The sequence below is a fragment of the Rhinolophus sinicus genome, linkage group LG11 (assembly GCF_036562045.2).
Source record: "Rhinolophus sinicus isolate RSC01 linkage group LG11, ASM3656204v1, whole genome shotgun sequence".
NCBI lineage: Eukaryota > Metazoa > Chordata > Mammalia > Chiroptera > Rhinolophidae > Rhinolophus > Rhinolophus sinicus.
This window is the reverse complement of record NC_133760.1, coordinates 50839921-50857088: the sequence shown is the minus strand read 5'-3', so window position 1 is coordinate 50857088 and position 17168 is coordinate 50839921. Positions and strand designations below refer to the sequence as shown.

Here is a 17168-nt window from a genome sequence, read left to right as displayed (position 1 = left end):
GGCCGTTCGTTCCCTCCAGTGTAAATACTTGCTGTTCTATTTTGAAGTGATCATCCTCTGAACCAGCGTTCCAGTAGCACCACCGTCTGGGCTGCTACTAACTTTGGAATAAATCATTAATCTTATCTTGAAAGATTTTCTCGGTTGTTTCACAAAGAGTGAAATATTACCTAAATACTTGTGTTATTTTTCAGAGTATTTATTCCTGTTCTCCCAATATACCATGTGCCTTTCATCAGGGCTGGTACCTTGTTTTTTTCTCATGATACAATTTACTGCACTGACAGATGTTTTTAGTAAATATATGTATATATTTTTTGGAGGGCGCAAAAAGTTATTTGTGGCTAGCCTACCACTTACTATTTAAAGTTCATGTCTCTGTTGTCTGCATTTCAAGATTAGCTCACACTTGCCGTAGGGACTTTTTAAATGTGAAATGTCACATGATAGCACTGTCAACACTGGAAGGGAAATAAAACTCCATCAACCTGCTGGTAGATATGGTTACATGTGCCAGTGCCAAACTGTGCATATATCTGAATGAAATTCCAGTCTCTGCTGAGATTATCTTAGGTTTTATCACGAGATGTCCATACTAAAACCAAATATTGTGATTCCTTACTTTTCAGCAGTCATTTTATCAAACCTACTAAATGAAAGAGGATCAGGTAAACAAAATTTTGTTGTTGTTGTTGCTATGTGGTCAAAAACTATGTGCCGTAACACAGTGAGTGTTTAAGAAACCCAAGAAATGAAGATACACAATATAAAGCAATGTTCAAAATGTAGTTTGCAATTACGGTTGCCACACGTTATCGTCCCAGCGGTAGGCGGACAGCGTAGGGAGCAATCTTGTGCAGCAGAGGAAACTAGAGCCATGGCTACTTCGGGTCCCAGACGCCCGAAAGGAAGGTGTCAGCCTTTACCCACAGAAGCGCTCAGGGTCCTTAACCCAAGCACGTCAGGGCTCCGATGAGCGAGAACTCGCGAGGGCCGTTACACGAGCAGGTGCCGGAGCCAGGGCCGCAGCACATGGCAGCGCTGCGCGCGCACAGCGCAGGGCAAACGGGCCCCGCATGTCCTCCCGGAAGGGCTGAGGCCGCAGACGCGCGTGCTCGGTGTCGCGAAGGGCGGCAGCAGGCGCGTGGGCAGCAGCCGCACACCGAGACCTCCGGCGCGGAGGCCACCAACCACACTCCGACCTCCCGGGACCCGGGGGCCGCTGCCCGGGCGCCGCCACCTGTCCAGGGTCAGGGGTCGTTCAGTCCGACACCTCCGCACGCGCCGCGCGGATCTCCCGCGTGGAGCCCGTGGTGGCACTGGAGGCGCGGAGGCGCCAGAACATCCAAGTCGCGCTAACCTAACGCCGGGGCAGGACAACTAAGGCGACGGGCTCCACACCGCGTGCCCGTCCCTGTGCTCCCGGGGCGGGGACTCGGCCGGAAGCAGCGCTCCGCAGGCGGCGCGAGGCCCGGCTGCCCAGAACCTTCGGGAAGGCGGGGGCGGGCGGGGCGCATGCGCGGCGTCAGGCTGGGCGGAAGTGGACGCGCCGCCGCGTTACGCACTTCCTGTTTGTTGTTGGAGAAAAGGAGAAAGGAAAGCGCGAGGAGCCGCCGCCGTCAGCAGCGCCGCCGCGCAGGAGCCGAGGAGACCGGGCCGCCGCCCCGCCGCGCCTTCCCGCTGCCGGTCCCGTGTCCTCGGTGAGAGCCGCCCGGGCGGCCGCGTGTGTGGGTCGGGCCGAGGGCCTGGTGTGGGATCGGGGGCCGGGGGCCGGGGGCCGGGGGCCGGGGCCTGGGCCTGGTGTGGGGCCGGGGCTCCAGGCCGGGCGCCGGGGCCCGTGGCTGGTGTGGGGCGGGGCGTGGGCGCGTCTCCCTGCCGCCCCCTCCTCCGGGGTCTCCGCGGCCCGCGCCGGCGGTTGGGGTGCGGCGGGCGGGCTCGCTCCCGGGCCCCTTCCCGGGTCCGGCCGGCGCGGGCCGCGCGCGCCCGGCGTCTGTCGCTCCCGGCGGCCCGGCCTGCGGCGTGAGAGGCGGACTTGGCGGCGTGAGAGGCCGGGCGCGGCGCCGTGTGAAGCCCGAGGCAGAACAGGCAGCTGTGCTTCGCGGCGCCGAGTTGACGGGGCGCGTCCAGAAGTCGCCGCAGATTTTTCCAAAGTTGGCGGCTGAGCGCAGTTCCCTGACTTGCAGCTTCACTTGAAACGCCGCTTGCTTTGTTTTACTTCAGGGCGCACCGCCGTTTGTGTAACTGAAGTTCTTACCCTTTTCCCGAGTACGGAAAGGATGCAAGAAGTGCCCGTGGCACCGTCGTCCCGAGCAAGGCTTCCCAGGTGGTGTGGTTGTCGCGGTCACGCGCGGAGACGTGGCCCCGACTCCCCTCGGGAGCTGCGGGGCGGAGGCGGCCGCGGCGGGGAGAGTCGCTGAGCGGCGCTCCGTGCGGGTCTCAGTTTTCGTTTCAGTTGTAGATTCGTTACAAGATTTGTGTGGCTACAGTCTTTTAAGGACATTTATTTGATTTAGTGGAAAGGTTAGACTTAAATGGCCAGAAGGGAAAAGTAAACTCTTAACCATTTGAACTTGTTTGCTGGCCGTTGATAATCTTTAATCGCACTCACTCTAATAGTTGTGACTAGGGAGCCGCTTCGTGACGGCTGCGAGGAATCTGGGCCGGCTCCTTGGGGCGGCTACTGCAGACTTTCCGTGTTTCCAGTCGAGCCCTCAGCTGCTGTGGGGTTAGGACGTGTGGCGTGAAGAGCTGCGTCCTGTCTGACGAGCGGTGGAGTTTTGGGTTATGCGCAGTCTGAATTGGGGACTAAATTGGTTCGTGTAGTGGTTTGTAGGTGTGGGTGACTTGGCAGGAAGCAGGAGGACAAATGGGGTTGAGAAGTTGGTGTCTGAAATGTGCCTGACTAGGCCTAGTGTGCTGCAAGTTGGGGACTGAAGAGCCTGTACAGGATGGGACATGAGTTCAGCACCCTCCAGAGTGTCGGTGTCGTACGCTTGTTTGGGGTGTGAAAGGGGCGGCCTTGGGAGGCCTTTCTGGCCGGCAGGCGGGGCGGACAGTTGGAGTGACACTCTGAAGACTAAGTTTGTGGACTGGCGGTTCAGGTCCCATGGCCTGCAGCTACGCGCGCACAATGCCTTTCCCCTGAGCAAGCCCAGTATTTTTAAGTGGGAGAACCAAGGGGACAACCAAGAATATTTTCTCTTGTAATAACTCTGATTTTGGAGAGTTTCAAGCAAATTCAATTGTGCCGTTCACCACCACTGACAGCTTACATCCTAGCAAACACGAAAACCAGGTTTGTGGTGGGATGGTCTGTGTTTTTTTACCATTTTAGAGAGCACTTTCAAGTTTGGCACAGTATTTTTAGTTCAGCTGTTTTGGGATTGCAGTGTAATCCTGACCATGTCACCTTAGTGTGTGTGACTGGTTTTCTTCCACTGGGAGACACTGAGTGTGCCTGCCTGCATGCTGGAGGTAAAGGTCAGCCCAGCCGCCGAGCTTGCCAGCGGCCCAGCTGGCAGCACGTCACGTCTCATGTCTGCTGGTAAGGAGTCAGTGGATATGCTCTGCCTTTGTGCTTGGAGTTGAGGGGCTAACGATTGAAAAAAGTTTATTTCTTTTTGTCTTCTCATTTCCTTGGAAGTGATTCTGGAATTTAGGATGGTGTTAAAAGTGGTTAGGTTTAAATTTGTCCGGGACACCACCTGCTGGTGAAAGGCTGGTAACTGCAGGCGTATTAGTGAATTCGAGTGGGCTCAGGAACAAGATTGAACAAATGTAGTTTCTCTTTGATGAGTAGAATTTGAGAGAACTTGAAACTCGAAAAAAGGGAGGTAAATGAGAAGAAAACCTAAGTTGGTGAAGATAATAGTCCTAGAGATGATAATGTAGAAACAAAAGACAATTTTAAGGTCCACTTGGAGAAATGACTTGCTGGGTAAGTCAGGTAGTAAAAATGTGAGGATTTTATTATATTTTGATTATAAGGTTTTTCTAAACTTTGTATGTTTAGGAGGACTTTAAAAAAATTACAGTTGAGCTCTTTTATTTTAATATCCTACCTAAGGAAGAAGTACATTTTAAAAAACCTTATTTTTAAGGTGGGGAAAATTGATTTCTTTAAAAGTAGTTAAGGAGTGGCCGGTTACCTCAGTTGGTTGGAGCGCGGTGCTGGTAGCACCAAGGCTGCCCGTTCTGTGCCTGCATGGGCCCCTGTGAGCTGCACCCTGAAAAAAAAGTAAAGAGTAGTTACGTTTCTAAGGTTTGCATCATACATCAAAGCAGAGTAGGTTCTGTCTTTATAGCCTTCAAGGATATATCCTTTATATCCTTGTTTCAAAGGCTATATCTTACCTAGGCATAGCTTGGTTTTCTCTTAAAGTTTTTACATTATCCAGAGTTTGTGAGGAAGTTTTTGTCCTTTCTAAATGAAAAACGACGGCCACCATTGCTTATGATTGTAATGCAGTGGGACTGTTCGTACGTACAAATACTCGAGGTATTTTAGGGTTCTTTTTGTCCCCCCACCCCAACCATCAGTTCTGTATCTATGGGTCTGTTTCTGTTTATTCATTTGTTTTTTAGATTCTATACATAAGTGAAGTCAGGCTGTTTGTCTTTGACTTGTTTCACTTAAGATAATACTCTCTAGGTCCATTTATGTCACAAACGGCAAGATTTCATTCTTTATTATGGTTGAGTAATAGTCCGCTGTGTATATGTACCACATCTTTACTCATTTAGCGATAGACATCTAGATTGCTTCCATGTCTTAGCTATTGTGTTTTAGGCTTTTGAAGCTCAGTTGCAAGCCTCGGCTGTCTTTGGCAGGGTGACTTCCTTGGGCATTGTGTGATTTGTGCCCTTTAAAATTTTCCTCTGACCTTTACCACCAGGGGCATTTATAGTCTCCCTTGTGTGTGCGTGCTGGGCAACCCTGTGCGTCCCTCCAGGGTACGCCTTGAATCTTACTTGTGTTTCTTCGTGCCCATAGCATTGTCCCTGACCCAGGGTGCTCAGAAAATACAGGTTGAATTGGATCCTAGGTGACGCTTGCCAGTTGAAAGAATGGTCTGGATCTTGAGTCCTGGAGGAAATAACTTTCCTTGTTTGTCTCAGCAATACTGAGAGTGTTGGGTCAGAGGAGGCTATATAAGTAGATCTGATAAGGAATGACAGTTCACATCTGTGTTTGTTCTGGGAATTCATCAGCGAATGAAAGGACAAGTGAGACACTTCTCTAGGTTTATCATTTCTTTTTAAACTTCTTGCCTGTTTCTATTCCATTAAGCAAATAGTAGTGCAGCACATTAGTTTGATGGCACAACATCAATTAAACATTTAAAAAACATTTTACTTAAATTTGCTCCTTTTCTAGGTCAATAGAAGTGATTATTTTTTCATTTGCTGTTCTCTTAAGCTAAAGATAGGGCATGTCTTCAATGGACATACGACCTCTCAAATTAATGTTACCTAAAACAATGTGTAATGAGTGACAACCTATGGGGAGACAATAATGAAAAAGCGTTCTGGAAGAACTTTTTATCCCCTTTCAGCTCCATTTTCAGGGGAGTCTCGTGCATTAGAAAGGAGCAAAGTTTTTTTTGAGTTTTTCTGCAAGCAGAATAAGGTTTCTTAGATTCTAGATAGATACTTCAGAAAGTTCTCGTGGTGGAAAGATGGTCAGTTACGTCCAGTAACACCTTATTTGTGTGGGTGACCAAGATTTGGGATACAGCGTAGCCAAAGGCCTCAGAATATGGGGGTGTCCAAGCCCACACACCCAACTTGAGAAGTTTGGGGAGACCTGTAAGGCCGTGAAGGGTGATGTTTTTAACAGTCATGTTTGGCACATATGTCGTACTCGTGAAGTTTCCTTAAGAACCCAGGCGTGTGTAATGACTTAGAAATTCCCCTTAGAAAATTACTAAAATCAGTTTTGTGACTTAAAGGTACCAGTTGAGCTGAGCATAAAACTTGGCTTTTTGGAGCCGACTCTTTGTGGGGAGTCACACGTAGCTGCACCTTTGCGTAATGTGTAGTTAAGGCTTCTGGGAGCTACCTGGGCCGAGGAACGGCACCTCTGAAGTCACACACCCTGTCGATGAAGGGAGGCAGGTGATGAACGGAGGCAGGTGCCTCCCATCCCGCCTCCCCCAGGGGCTGACCCGAGGGTGGTAGCCTCTTCTTTCTTTGCCTTACCCCTTAGGGATCATTTCTGCCTGCAGCTTTCTTTTTTTTTTTTGGGGGGGGGAGTGGAGAGTTAAATTTGTACGGCTTTAGTGGTGTCCTAGGATATTCTGGTTCCATTTAATTAACACCGTTTTTTGGAGCAAGAATGTTTGTAGCTAGAGCTTTGGTCTGCGTACTGGCCTCCATGCAGTTGAGGAGGAGTATGGGTGTGGTTTAAGGGGCTGTGTTCTTAGAGAAACTTTAACGATCCAAGGAGTAGAGAAGCAGAGATGGTTAGATCGGCCAGAGAAAGTCTAAAGTGAATAACGGGAGTGTTTGAAGGTCACCCAGAGGCTGCTTTGGGAACCTGAAGGGGACCTTTCTAGGACCTTTTCAGTGATACACAGAAATAGAAGTTGGTAAAGGCAGTTTTGCTGGGAAATCTGTGTGCTTTTTTCCCCTTGGTAATGAAAGGAAAATCTCAGCAGCTTAGCAAGGGTGATGTAGGCTTATTTTACCCAGAATTCTCCTGTCAAGAACTTGATGGTTAGGAAACATGGAAGTGCAAAGAATCATGTTTTAATTCGCCTGTGGAGTAATGGCCGAAGGGACGCTGCGTGGCTGATCAGCTGGACAGCAGGCTTGTGTTTCGGTGTTGGCAAGCGGTGCGCACGGGCTGCGGCGCACAGCGCGGGGAGTGTGGCGGGAGCCCCCAGCCCCGGCAGGGCACCCCGGGCACTGTGTGTGTTTGGACCCCAGCTCGTTCTTGTGTTTGTAAGGTGTGTGGATGGGGAGGCCTGGGCCTCAGGAGTGAGAAAGGGGAGATCGTTAGTCATCTGCAGACGGGGGACGGAGACGCCCTGCACCCTTGGTGGGCACTTGTGCAGTGGGGCAGAAACTCCTCTCGGCTCCAGCGCACATCTGCTCCGATGAGCCGAAGCTTTGACCACAGGGCTTTTTCCTGCCATGGAGGGACTGCTTGAAGGAACCTCAGTGAGCTAGTCTGTGGTCACTTGCAGGGCCCCGTGTAACAGGCGCAGGCTTCTCCTGAGGGGCAGGCTAGGTTAGGACACACAGGACTAGCGCTTACTGGCTGTGCGGTGACCGTTCAGGGGTTTGTGAATTTGGTGCGGTTGTCAGAATTCATCCTGGTGAGTGGCAGGCGGCTTAGGGTTCCACGTTCGAGATGAATGTTTCTGTCAGTTCCCTGGGGTGCGTGTTTAAAATGCAGATCCCCAGACCGACACACTCTAGGGATCCTCATTAGACTAGGTCCCCTTTCTCACTGTACTAGGGGACGGTCTCTTCGACTGCCGTCTGGTAGGTTTGTGTGTGTCTGTGCCCCTGCGCCCTTGGGAGCAGCAGACCAGCAGCTCCCTGGGCTGCACTCAACCTCCCCTGAGTCATTTCAGCCTTGACCTGCGCTCAGCTTTGTCTTCTGACTGGCTTTAGCACCGTTTCCGGCCTTAACGATGGGTGATGCCCCAGGGGCACCCCAGGGTGAAGGAGGGACTGGGGAGAAATGGGTAGAGTTAGGCTCCCCCGGATCCCAGTAAAGCTGCTGTGAGATTCGGTCAGAAACGTGGGGAAAAGCCACCAGGTAGGTGGAAAATGGGCAAGCGCTGTAGACAGGCAGTTACAGGACGCATGTGCCGATGGCCCTTGGATATGAAAAGACGCTTGGCTTCCTTAGCACCGACAGCCCATCAGGATTCATGGAATTGGTGGGGAAACTCAGCCCAGGTTAGTAACTGTTTCTGAGGGCCGGGAAGACGCGAGGCTGAAGGCACTGGTCAGAGTGGCAGTGGGTACAGCCGCTGTGCAAGGCAAGGCAGCCAGTGCCTTTCTTAAAAATACGTAAACATTTTTTGATGCAGAAATTTCTACTTACCTGGAGTGACGAACGAGGCAGCCTGGAGCGTCTTGGGTGGGTCTTGACTCCTCGCGCCGCTCCCTCCTTGCCACCGCTGTGTGTAACCCTAGATGGTGTGTGGTGTGTAATCCCAGATGGGGACTCAGCCTGGGCCTCAGGTCTCCCAAGGGAGAACAAGGGCGCCTGCAGTGTCCCCTAGGGCTCAGCCGGTGCCCGACACAGCGCGGACCCACATGGAGCCAGGTCAGGGCACTGAGGCGCAGTGCTCTCTGCCACACGGCCACTCGCATTTTAAAAGGGGAAAGCGTGCCTGAGAGAACAGTGTTTTTCCTGCAATTGTCCTGCCAATTCCTAAGCCATTTACGGTGTAAGTCGGGTGTGCAGGCCTAGTGTCTACTTCCCCGCTGGCAGTTCAGTTGCTGTTGTCTCCACTCTTGACACTTTTTTGATTCATATGTGTGTGTGTGGGTGTGTGTGTGTGTATATGTGTGGGGTCTGGCAATGCAATTAAGTTCATGAACTTGTTGAAACGACATTGCTAACATTTTTTGGTATCAGAGGGGATTACTCATTGTGAAGTTGTACCAACTGAACAAACAGTTAACCAGTTTACTATTTGGAAGTGCTGAAAAGGCTGCACATGAAGAAGTTAGACAAAAACTACCTGAACTTTTCGCCAACAATTCATGGCTCTTGCATCACGACAATGCACCAGCTCACACGGCTCTGTCTGTGAGGGAGTTTTTAGCCAGTAAACAAATAACTGTATTGGAACACCCTCCCTACTCACCTGATCTGGCCCCCAATGACTTCTTTCTTTACCCGAAGATAAAGGAAATATTGAAAGGAAGACATTTTGATGACATTCAGGCCATCAAGGTAATACGACGACAGCTCTGATGGCCATTCCAGAAAAAGAGTTCCAAATGCTTTGAAGGGTGAACTAAGCGCTGGCATCAGTGCATAGCTTCCCAAGGGGAGTACTTCAAAGGTGATCACAGTGATATTCAGCAATGAGGTGTGTAGCACTTTTTCTAGGATGAGCTCACGAACTTGTCAGACGTCATATAACTTAATCTATTCCAAATTCCCTTTTCTTTTTTGAAATTTAGGTATACTTGACATAATGTGTAGGTCAGAGATGTACAGTGTGTTGGTTTATCTATTTGTATGTTGCAATCTGATTACAGTAGTTTAGCTGACACCTGTATCATGTCACATAGTCATATCACGTTACATGTCATGTCCTTCTATATTTTTATTTCATATGAATTTTTTATTAAACATTAGGGTGACATTGGTTAGTAAAATTATATAGGTTTCAAGTGTACAGTTTTATACTACATCATTTCTCTATTACATTGTGTGCTCACCACCCAGAGTCAGTTCTCCTTCCATCACCATATACTTTGCCCCGTTTCCCCTCTTCTTCCCTCTCCGCCCGTTGCCGTCTGCTAACCACTAAACTGTTACCTGTGTATATATGAGTATTTATTTGTCTTGTTCATTTGTTGTTTCAGTTTTGTATCCCACATATGAGTGAAGTAATACCCTTTTTGACTCATGAATTTTTTTATTTGCCAAGTTCAACTTTGCCTGGTCTACCAAGAATTCAAAAAATAATAGAGATACTATTTAAATGCTTCAGTTGCTCCCGTTATTTCACTGAGTTTATTTCCATAGGCAGTAGGTACATTCAAGTCACATGTAGTGTTACTTGGCTGAACACAACATGGAAAGAGGGATTTTAAAAGTGTATTTCCAGTAGTGACCCCAGGGCCAGTAGGTAGTGATGGCTTCCTTTGAAGTCCTGATAGAGAATTATTGACCAGCAGAGATTAAACAGTTATGGTGACGGACAAGCAGCAAGTCCCAGCCAATCAGAATATTCGTTGAGCTGCCAAAACCTTCCAAAGACTTCGTTAGTGATTATAAATCCTTCACGCACTGACAGTCACCCTGCTGAGGACAGCACACACTGAAACGGACCTTTCGCTGTTCGCCCGTTCGAGTAGGTGGGAACTGCAGGAGCCCCTGAGGGTCTGTAGTTGAGACCTCGCTTCTGTGGGCCCACGGCTTCAGTGAGCGCCTGTCTGCTGAGGCCTGCAGCACTGAGATCTAGAGAGAGGATGGGGTGGGTCCTGCCTGCGAGGAGCCTGTGATCTAACAGGTTTTCAGACAGGACAGTGTCATGTGTGAGGATGTGTGTATTACACAGGCCTGTGTAAGGTACAGGCCAGTGTAACGAAAGGTACACGGAGTGTTTCCTTGGGAGGAGGTAGCAGCGTTGGGGTGAAGGTGAAGCATGCACCTGGGAGGTGTGAGGGTCGCATTCCAGGCAGAGGGGACAGCTCAGGCTACAGTGAGACGGGGCATGGCATTGTCTGGAGTCAGCAGGTGGAGTCTGGTTTGCACCCTGGGTGGGATCAGAGGGGGTACGAAGCCAGGTGACGGTTTGTTTGATGCTGTGCGTGAGTCTGCATCGTCCTGGCAAGGTGGCGTGCGCTGCTTTCTGGTAGGTAGCACACTGGTGACATTCATTTCAGGACTTAGCATCATCTCAGGAAAAACAACTAGCATTTGTAACCTGGTTTTTTGTGGATATTGCAGTGTTCATCACAAGTTAGTTTTTTTAATGTTAAAAAAAAGTAAAGGTGATGTGCATGTGAAGTGAGAATCAGCCCAGAAATTGGTCCCGCCCGTCACACTAGGGCCTGGAGGGAGGGCGTGCGTAACAGGCGGCCTGATGTGTGGTGCTGGCGTGGCAGCCGTGTGGCGGTGAGGGTCGGAACCAGGCAGCGTGTAACTGCCGAGTCCAGGTGCTTGGCTGTGGAGGTGGAGGGAGAGGCTAAGTCTTAGAAGCTTCTAGGTTTCCGATTGGGTGATCTGGGCAAGTGGGGTGCCGGTGACGGAACCCCCATCCATGAGGAGGACCGAGGACAGTCTGAAGTACCCGAGGTGTCAGCTCTGGGCTGGCTGTCCCCCTCACCTGTGGCGGGAGGTGCTGTGGGTTTGAAACCACCGCCCTTAGAGACGCTGGCTCCGTGGTTACACTTACCATGTTTGTTACTGTTTACTATTTGCTGCCCTTTATTGCTGTTTTTGTCTTCCCCCTTTTTTTCCTGCCTTTTGTGTTTTAATTGAACGTTTATATGGTTTGATTTTCTGTCGTTCCTTAGCCTGTTTATGCAGGCAGGCCTTGGCGGTACTGTGGGCGTGGATCCAGAGCGCCGCGAGGAGGTGAGTATTGCAATAAAGCGAGTCAATCGAGTGAGGCTTCGTCTTTTTGCTGGTGGAGGGTCTTGCCTTCACTTTGTGAAAAACACAGCATCTGTGAAGCACCATAAAGCGAAGCACAATAAAGTGAGCTCTGCCCGTACTCAACTTCTTACAGGGTTGTCGTCGAGTTTGCAGTACATTTACAACTAAGCCGAGTGTACTTCATGGGTGCCGCAGTACTGTGTAAAACCAGTCCTGTTCTTCCCTCCCTGCGGTGCCAGTCATTTCACTCACACACGAGCATGTGTGACAGGGAGCGCGGTGCCGTTACCATCAGGTCAGCTGGGAATAAGGGCAAAACAGGTTTGTATGTGATACTTCCTCTCCCACGCTCTTTATGGAGCTCGGAGCTTCTGACCTATGTCGTTGTCCTTCTCTCTGAAGAACTTGGACCCTTTCTTGCAAGGCACGTCTCCTGGCAACAAATTCTCTGCATTTTTGTTTGTCAGAGAAAGTGTTCACTTCTGAAGGATGGTTTTGTAGGATACAGGATTGTAGCTGGTGGAGGGTTGGAATGCTCAGTGCTGAATGGCATTCTTGACTCCCCAGCGCTTCCAGTATTGTATTCACCCCACTCTTGAGTGGGTGTAATTCTCATTGTTGCTTCCCTCTGGGGGAGATGCTTTGTCCTCTGGCTTCCTTCAGGGTTTGTCGTGGGTTTTCTGAGCTGTGACCAGGATGCGTCTGGGTGGAGTCTCGGGGCCTTCCCCTGCGTGGTGTGTGTTCTCCAAGCTTCCCGGACGTGTGGCTTGGTGTGTGACCTGAGCGTGGGCAGTGCACACTGCCTTCTGGACCCCCTACCCCTTCTGGTAGCCCCCCAGTAGGTGGATAGTTGTCCTAGGCTGTCAGATGGCCTGTTTTCTCCTCATGCTTTTTCAGTGTTCAGAGTTTCTGTTGTCAGACCAGATTCCCGAGCCGTGGCTGCTTTACCCCAGCTCCTCAGACATATGCCTCCTTTCTGTGGGTGTTTGCTCTCTAGCGGTTCTTGGACTCCTGGAGATTCCACTCCGCTCGCATTAGCTGTCTGTTCTTGCCTGTTGTGTGCTTTTCCCACGAAAGCTTTCTGCGCGTACGTCTTAGTCCTAGGGGGTCGCTGCCAGGAGGTCGTTGCTGCCCCAGCTCCCACTGGCAAGCGGAGGGAACCTGTGCTGTGCGGGGCGGCGGGCGGGGACCGAGCGTGGTGCCCACAAGCCCTGTGGTGCCGGTGCTGCTCCTCAGCGTGCCTACTGTCACGTGCTGTCCTGTGCAGTTCCGCAGCCGTCCCTGCCTTCCTTGGATTTGGGCATTGTTTTCAGCAGCTGAGGGAAGCGCGTTGGCTTTTGGGTGCAGGACGAAGCCACTGCCTGCAGATGAAGCCACGTTGCTCTCTGGATCCTGGGTAAGGTGAGGAGAAGGCAGGTTGCCTGGGCCTCCCAGCCTCTCTGAGGGCCGTGCTCTTCTGGCATTGCCTGTGCCCGGTCATGGCAGTTGGACATGGGCAGTGAGGAGCGGTCAGAAGCCACAGTGCCGAGCGTGCTGTCTTGGTGGGTGTTGGTAGTGGCACGTCCCCGGTGCCCGCCAATGCGCGAAACAGTAGTATTGAGATGTAAAGAATGTCCTGTGGCACTGAGCTTCTGAACCCTACGTCCCCAGCATAGCTTGATGGCATAGGCTAGTGCCAGGGGTGCAATCAGGCTTTGGGTTTTGAATTTACTGGACCTTGGACTGTTGACGCAATTCCTTTGAGCGCCTGTTTCCTCAGCTGTGGTGTGATAGCATGTATGCTTATTGTAATGCCTGGTATGGCACATAGTCCAAAAGTCCTAATCAGCACGTTCTAAAGTTCTCTGGAACGTGTCGTGTGGCTTGCGTCCAGTGCGGGCGCACTGTGGCCCTGCCCTGCTGCTGCTCACGTGGTGCTTTCGTCTTCAGTGCCTCTGCCTCTGCACAGACGGGCTTCTTTGTTTTTCGTTCCTGTACATGGCAGTGCTCTCTCAAGCTCTGTGTGCCTCCCCTCCATCCTCTCTCCCCAACACTCCATGTGTCTTAATTGTATGGGACTTAATTTTACGTTTACATGTCTGTCTTGTCTAAACTTGGTGATTTATTCCCTAAGCTGGCGTGTGACTTACACATAGTAAGTTTGTATGATTACGTTCACTCAGTAACATCACTGTTTTCACTGAGACCGAGTATGTTGGTGGTAGAATTGGTATTAAAAAGGCTTTGATTGGTTGGAACAGGGGGCTGCCATAGCTGTAGGTGGGCAGGCTGGCAGCTGACCTGAAGGCCTCTGTTGCACAAAGGGAATAACGGGCGGCAGGACGTGACCGCAGGCACAGAGACGGGGCTCAGCCAGTTACACTGACCATGGAATTCCGGTGGCTGTCCCAGGAGAGTTGACAGGGTACTGATGGTCAAGTTCAGAGGGAGAGATCGGTGGCCTTGCTATCTGCTGTTGGTGACAATTTGACTGTCCCCGGAGCATCAGTGTTGGATTCTCGTACTAAAAATTGTAACCGTGACACCAGCAAAGCTGGGCCTGGGCCTGTGTTCTTAGCGGACCTGCGGAGGAATGGAAGGGGGTGTGAGCCCAGCGTGAAGCGCTCACGAAGGCAGAGCCGCTGAGTGTTTGCAGACAGCCCCGTGGAGCAGAAACTCAGCCTGCCTTGTGTACCAGGGACCAGACCCCGGGGAGGGAGTTCGCTGGGGGAATGCCCCGCTGTCCAAAGCCAAGGGGTGCTCCGTGAGGCAGAGCAAGGGCTCGGTGACCGCCACGGCCCAGACCTCACGTGCCTCGCGTGCTGCTGTCCCCGCCTGCACGTGGAGAATCACCTCATGGGCGCACAGTGGTTCTCTAGTCCAGCATTTCTTCTGCATGGGTTAGCAAGTTCTGGAAAAGAGAGTCTTAGCTCCTCAACTGGTTGGTTACAACGTGGTTTGTACAGGAAGGGCAGAGCACTAAATCCTCGATTCTTCTGCTGGTGCATAGCTTTAAATCCTGGTGCTCAGTCATTCTTACTGACGCTCAGATTCACTTCTGGTCTGTGGGTGCTCTGACAGTTTTGTTCCCATGGCCTTTTGACAGGGCTGTATTTTGTCTTTCTGACTTACTTTTTAACGTTTTATTTTAAATCATTTTAGATTTACAGAAGAGTTGTAAAGATACTGTGTTCCCCTGAAAAATAAGACCTAGCCGGACAATCAGCTCTAATGCGTCTTTTGGAACAAAAATTAATATAAGATCTGGTCTTATTTTCCTGGGAGCAGGCTGGCAGATGGAGGGTCAGCCAGGGTACTGCCATGCCCAGGAAGTCCACATGTGCTCAGGGTTTTCGGAAGTCCCAGCACGAGCCCTGAAGACGTCTGTTGGATGCTGATGGGGGAGGCTTTCCTATTGACCTTAAATTAGAGTGGGGGCCGGACAGGACTGGGCTCGGGCGTGGGGAGGGGGGTGAGGAGCAACAGTCTGTGCAGAAGGCGCAGCAGAGGGAACTGTGGGCTCTTCCCAGGTAGTTGGTCTCATTCCGTTCATGGGATTTTCTTCATTTAGAAGGAGGAAGAATGGCCACCTGTGGAGCGCTTGTAACTAACTGACGGCGATCAGACAGGCCCTCAGGCCCTCAGTCCAGGTGACTGTCCCTGGGCTGGGTACATCTTCCAGGGGTGGGAGTGGTGAAGTGGCCACGCACTCACCGCCTGGCAGGCATGGCCTCCTGAGTTCAGCCCATCTGCACGCGGCGGCACGAACTGCCTGAGGACCTGGTGGCCACATGATCGCCATCGCAAGACAAAGCATGTGGACATCAGAGAGCGTGCGCTGTGAGTTGGTAGCACAGCTGTCTGAGCAGGGGCAGGGGACGCTGTGGCTGTGGCGGAGACGGTTCAGCTGTTAGGAAGGGGGGGCTTCGTCCAGAGCTCTCCCTTGTTCTGTTGGGAAGAATGGGCTGGCATTGTTTCCCCCCTTCTGTCACTGCTCAGATGCCCCCGCAGAGCCATGTGGCAACAGCTGGAGCTCAGAAGGGAAGAGCCCCGCACAGTTCTCTGCCTTTGAATAGAGCTGAAGGGGTGCTGGTTGTCCTGTGCCTCTCGGCTGCTCCTGTGGCTGTGGTGTGGTCACCGGTCAGCTATTTGGTGCCTGAGGATTTCAGATGGCTGTACCCTCTTGGTCACCAGGCTTGGCGCTTTCTGTGGATAGCAATTTCCAGGCTGGACTCCGTGCCCTTTTATCGTTGGGTGCTCACTGTCATGTCTTGTAACTGATTGCATTTAAAACAATTTCCCTAATATTTTATGGTGAGCAATGGAAGACACAGGACAGTGAACACCATGCCCCCACAGGTCCATCTTCCAGTTAATACTGCGTTGTCTTTGCTTTGTTACGTGTCTGTCACAGCGAATTGGATTTTAATGTTAGGCTGGAGGAATTACAAGAAAGCAGTAACCATATCATTTCTCCCCCTAATTTGTAATTTAAAAAAAGTTCTGGGACTCTTAGTGAGAAAAACGCATATTTAGATATTTTAAATGGCAACTCTTGTAGTCTGTTCTTGTAGTCTCTTCTTACCTTCTAACATTTAGAGCTTTTATTACTGTATTGGAGGTTATATGTTCTTTTGTGATATGTAGTTCATGTAAATGTAAATATATCCTAATCTCCTTTATGATCTCTGTGCAACCCAAGGTTTTCTTGAAAAACAGCTTTGTTTCCACAGTTGTTTCTTTGTGATTTTGTGAGATTGTTTTCTGTTTCTGTTTCCACTGTTTTTGTCAGCATTCCAAAATCCTTAGGTGTTTCAGTCTGCGTGACCGTTGGGGCCTATATGCTTGGTAAGGATCTGCGTTTCTAATGGTTAGCTGCAGGGCCCTACTTGACGTCTGTTACATCAAGTTTGTTATAATAAATACTCAAATCTTAGAAGCTTAACTTCTCTGCTTAATGATATGATTGCGGATGTATCTTTCAAAAATGTTTTTATTTATAACAACATGTAAGTGGTAAAACTTTCAACATATATAACGTAATGTCTCAAACTCACAAAGCTCCACTTAGTTTTTCCCCAGCGTGACCTGGACCCTGCTGACCGTGTCAGGTGCACAGTCAGTGGCGTTCAGCACGTCCCCAGGCAGTGTATCCGTCGCCGCCAGCCATGTCCCTGAGGTCTTTAACCTTTGTCATTGAAACTGAACAGCAGAAATTAAACAGCATCTTCCTCCCACCCCATCCCTGGCATCCTGAATGTTTCTTGTTACCCCGTAATGCCCTTTTGATTGGGATGTTTGAAGGCCATGTCAGGTTCAGGTTCTTTTATCCTTGTGAAGTCATTGTTTCCGGAAACGCTCAGCTCATGTTCCAGCGTGACCTTCCTGAGTCTCGTTGCTGCAGGAGGTGTCTCAGTGTTTGCCAGCACTCTTGTGCTGTGAGTTTGAATTTGTAGCTCTTGGAAACAACGTACAGTGGGACCTTGGTTTTCGAACGTCTCCATTGACGAACATTTTGGTTTACGAACGCCGTAAATTTTATGGATCTATGGTATCATTAGATAGTAGAATTCATGCTAAATTTGCAGTTTTAGGGGTTGGTTTTAAAGGTCTGGAACGGATTAATACATTTTGCATTACTTTCTATGGGGAAACCGTGCCTTGGTTTTCGAACGTTTCAGAACTCAAACGGTCTTCCGGAACGGATTATGTTAGAAAACCGAGGTACCGCTGTAGTTTTAGTTTTAGCAAAATTAAGGTGCGTGTTGTACACCTTAAACCTACACAATGTTAGGTGTCCAGTATATCTCAATAAAGCTGGAAAACAAAACAATTCATTTTTAGGCAGTCCTTAATCTTTATAGTTATTGTGTTTATTGAAGTA

The 17168-nt window shown here is 50.2% G+C and overlaps 1 protein-coding gene across 2 annotated transcripts in view; it reads left to right on the top strand.

Moving 5' to 3' along the window:
* The first annotated feature begins 1515 nt into the window (after positions 1–1515).
* DNAJB6 (DnaJ heat shock protein family (Hsp40) member B6) overlaps positions 1516–17168 on the top strand; it is a 50909-nt gene continuing 35256 nt past the window's right edge. The window contains exon 1 of one of the 2 annotated variants that reach the window (XM_074315030.1): positions 1516–1700. The gene's annotated coding sequence lies outside the window, so the exon portion shown is untranslated. Of the gene's footprint in view, positions 1701–2225; positions 2324–17168 lie in introns of those variants that run through there. The other variant, XM_019742487.2, reaches the window with a different exon arrangement.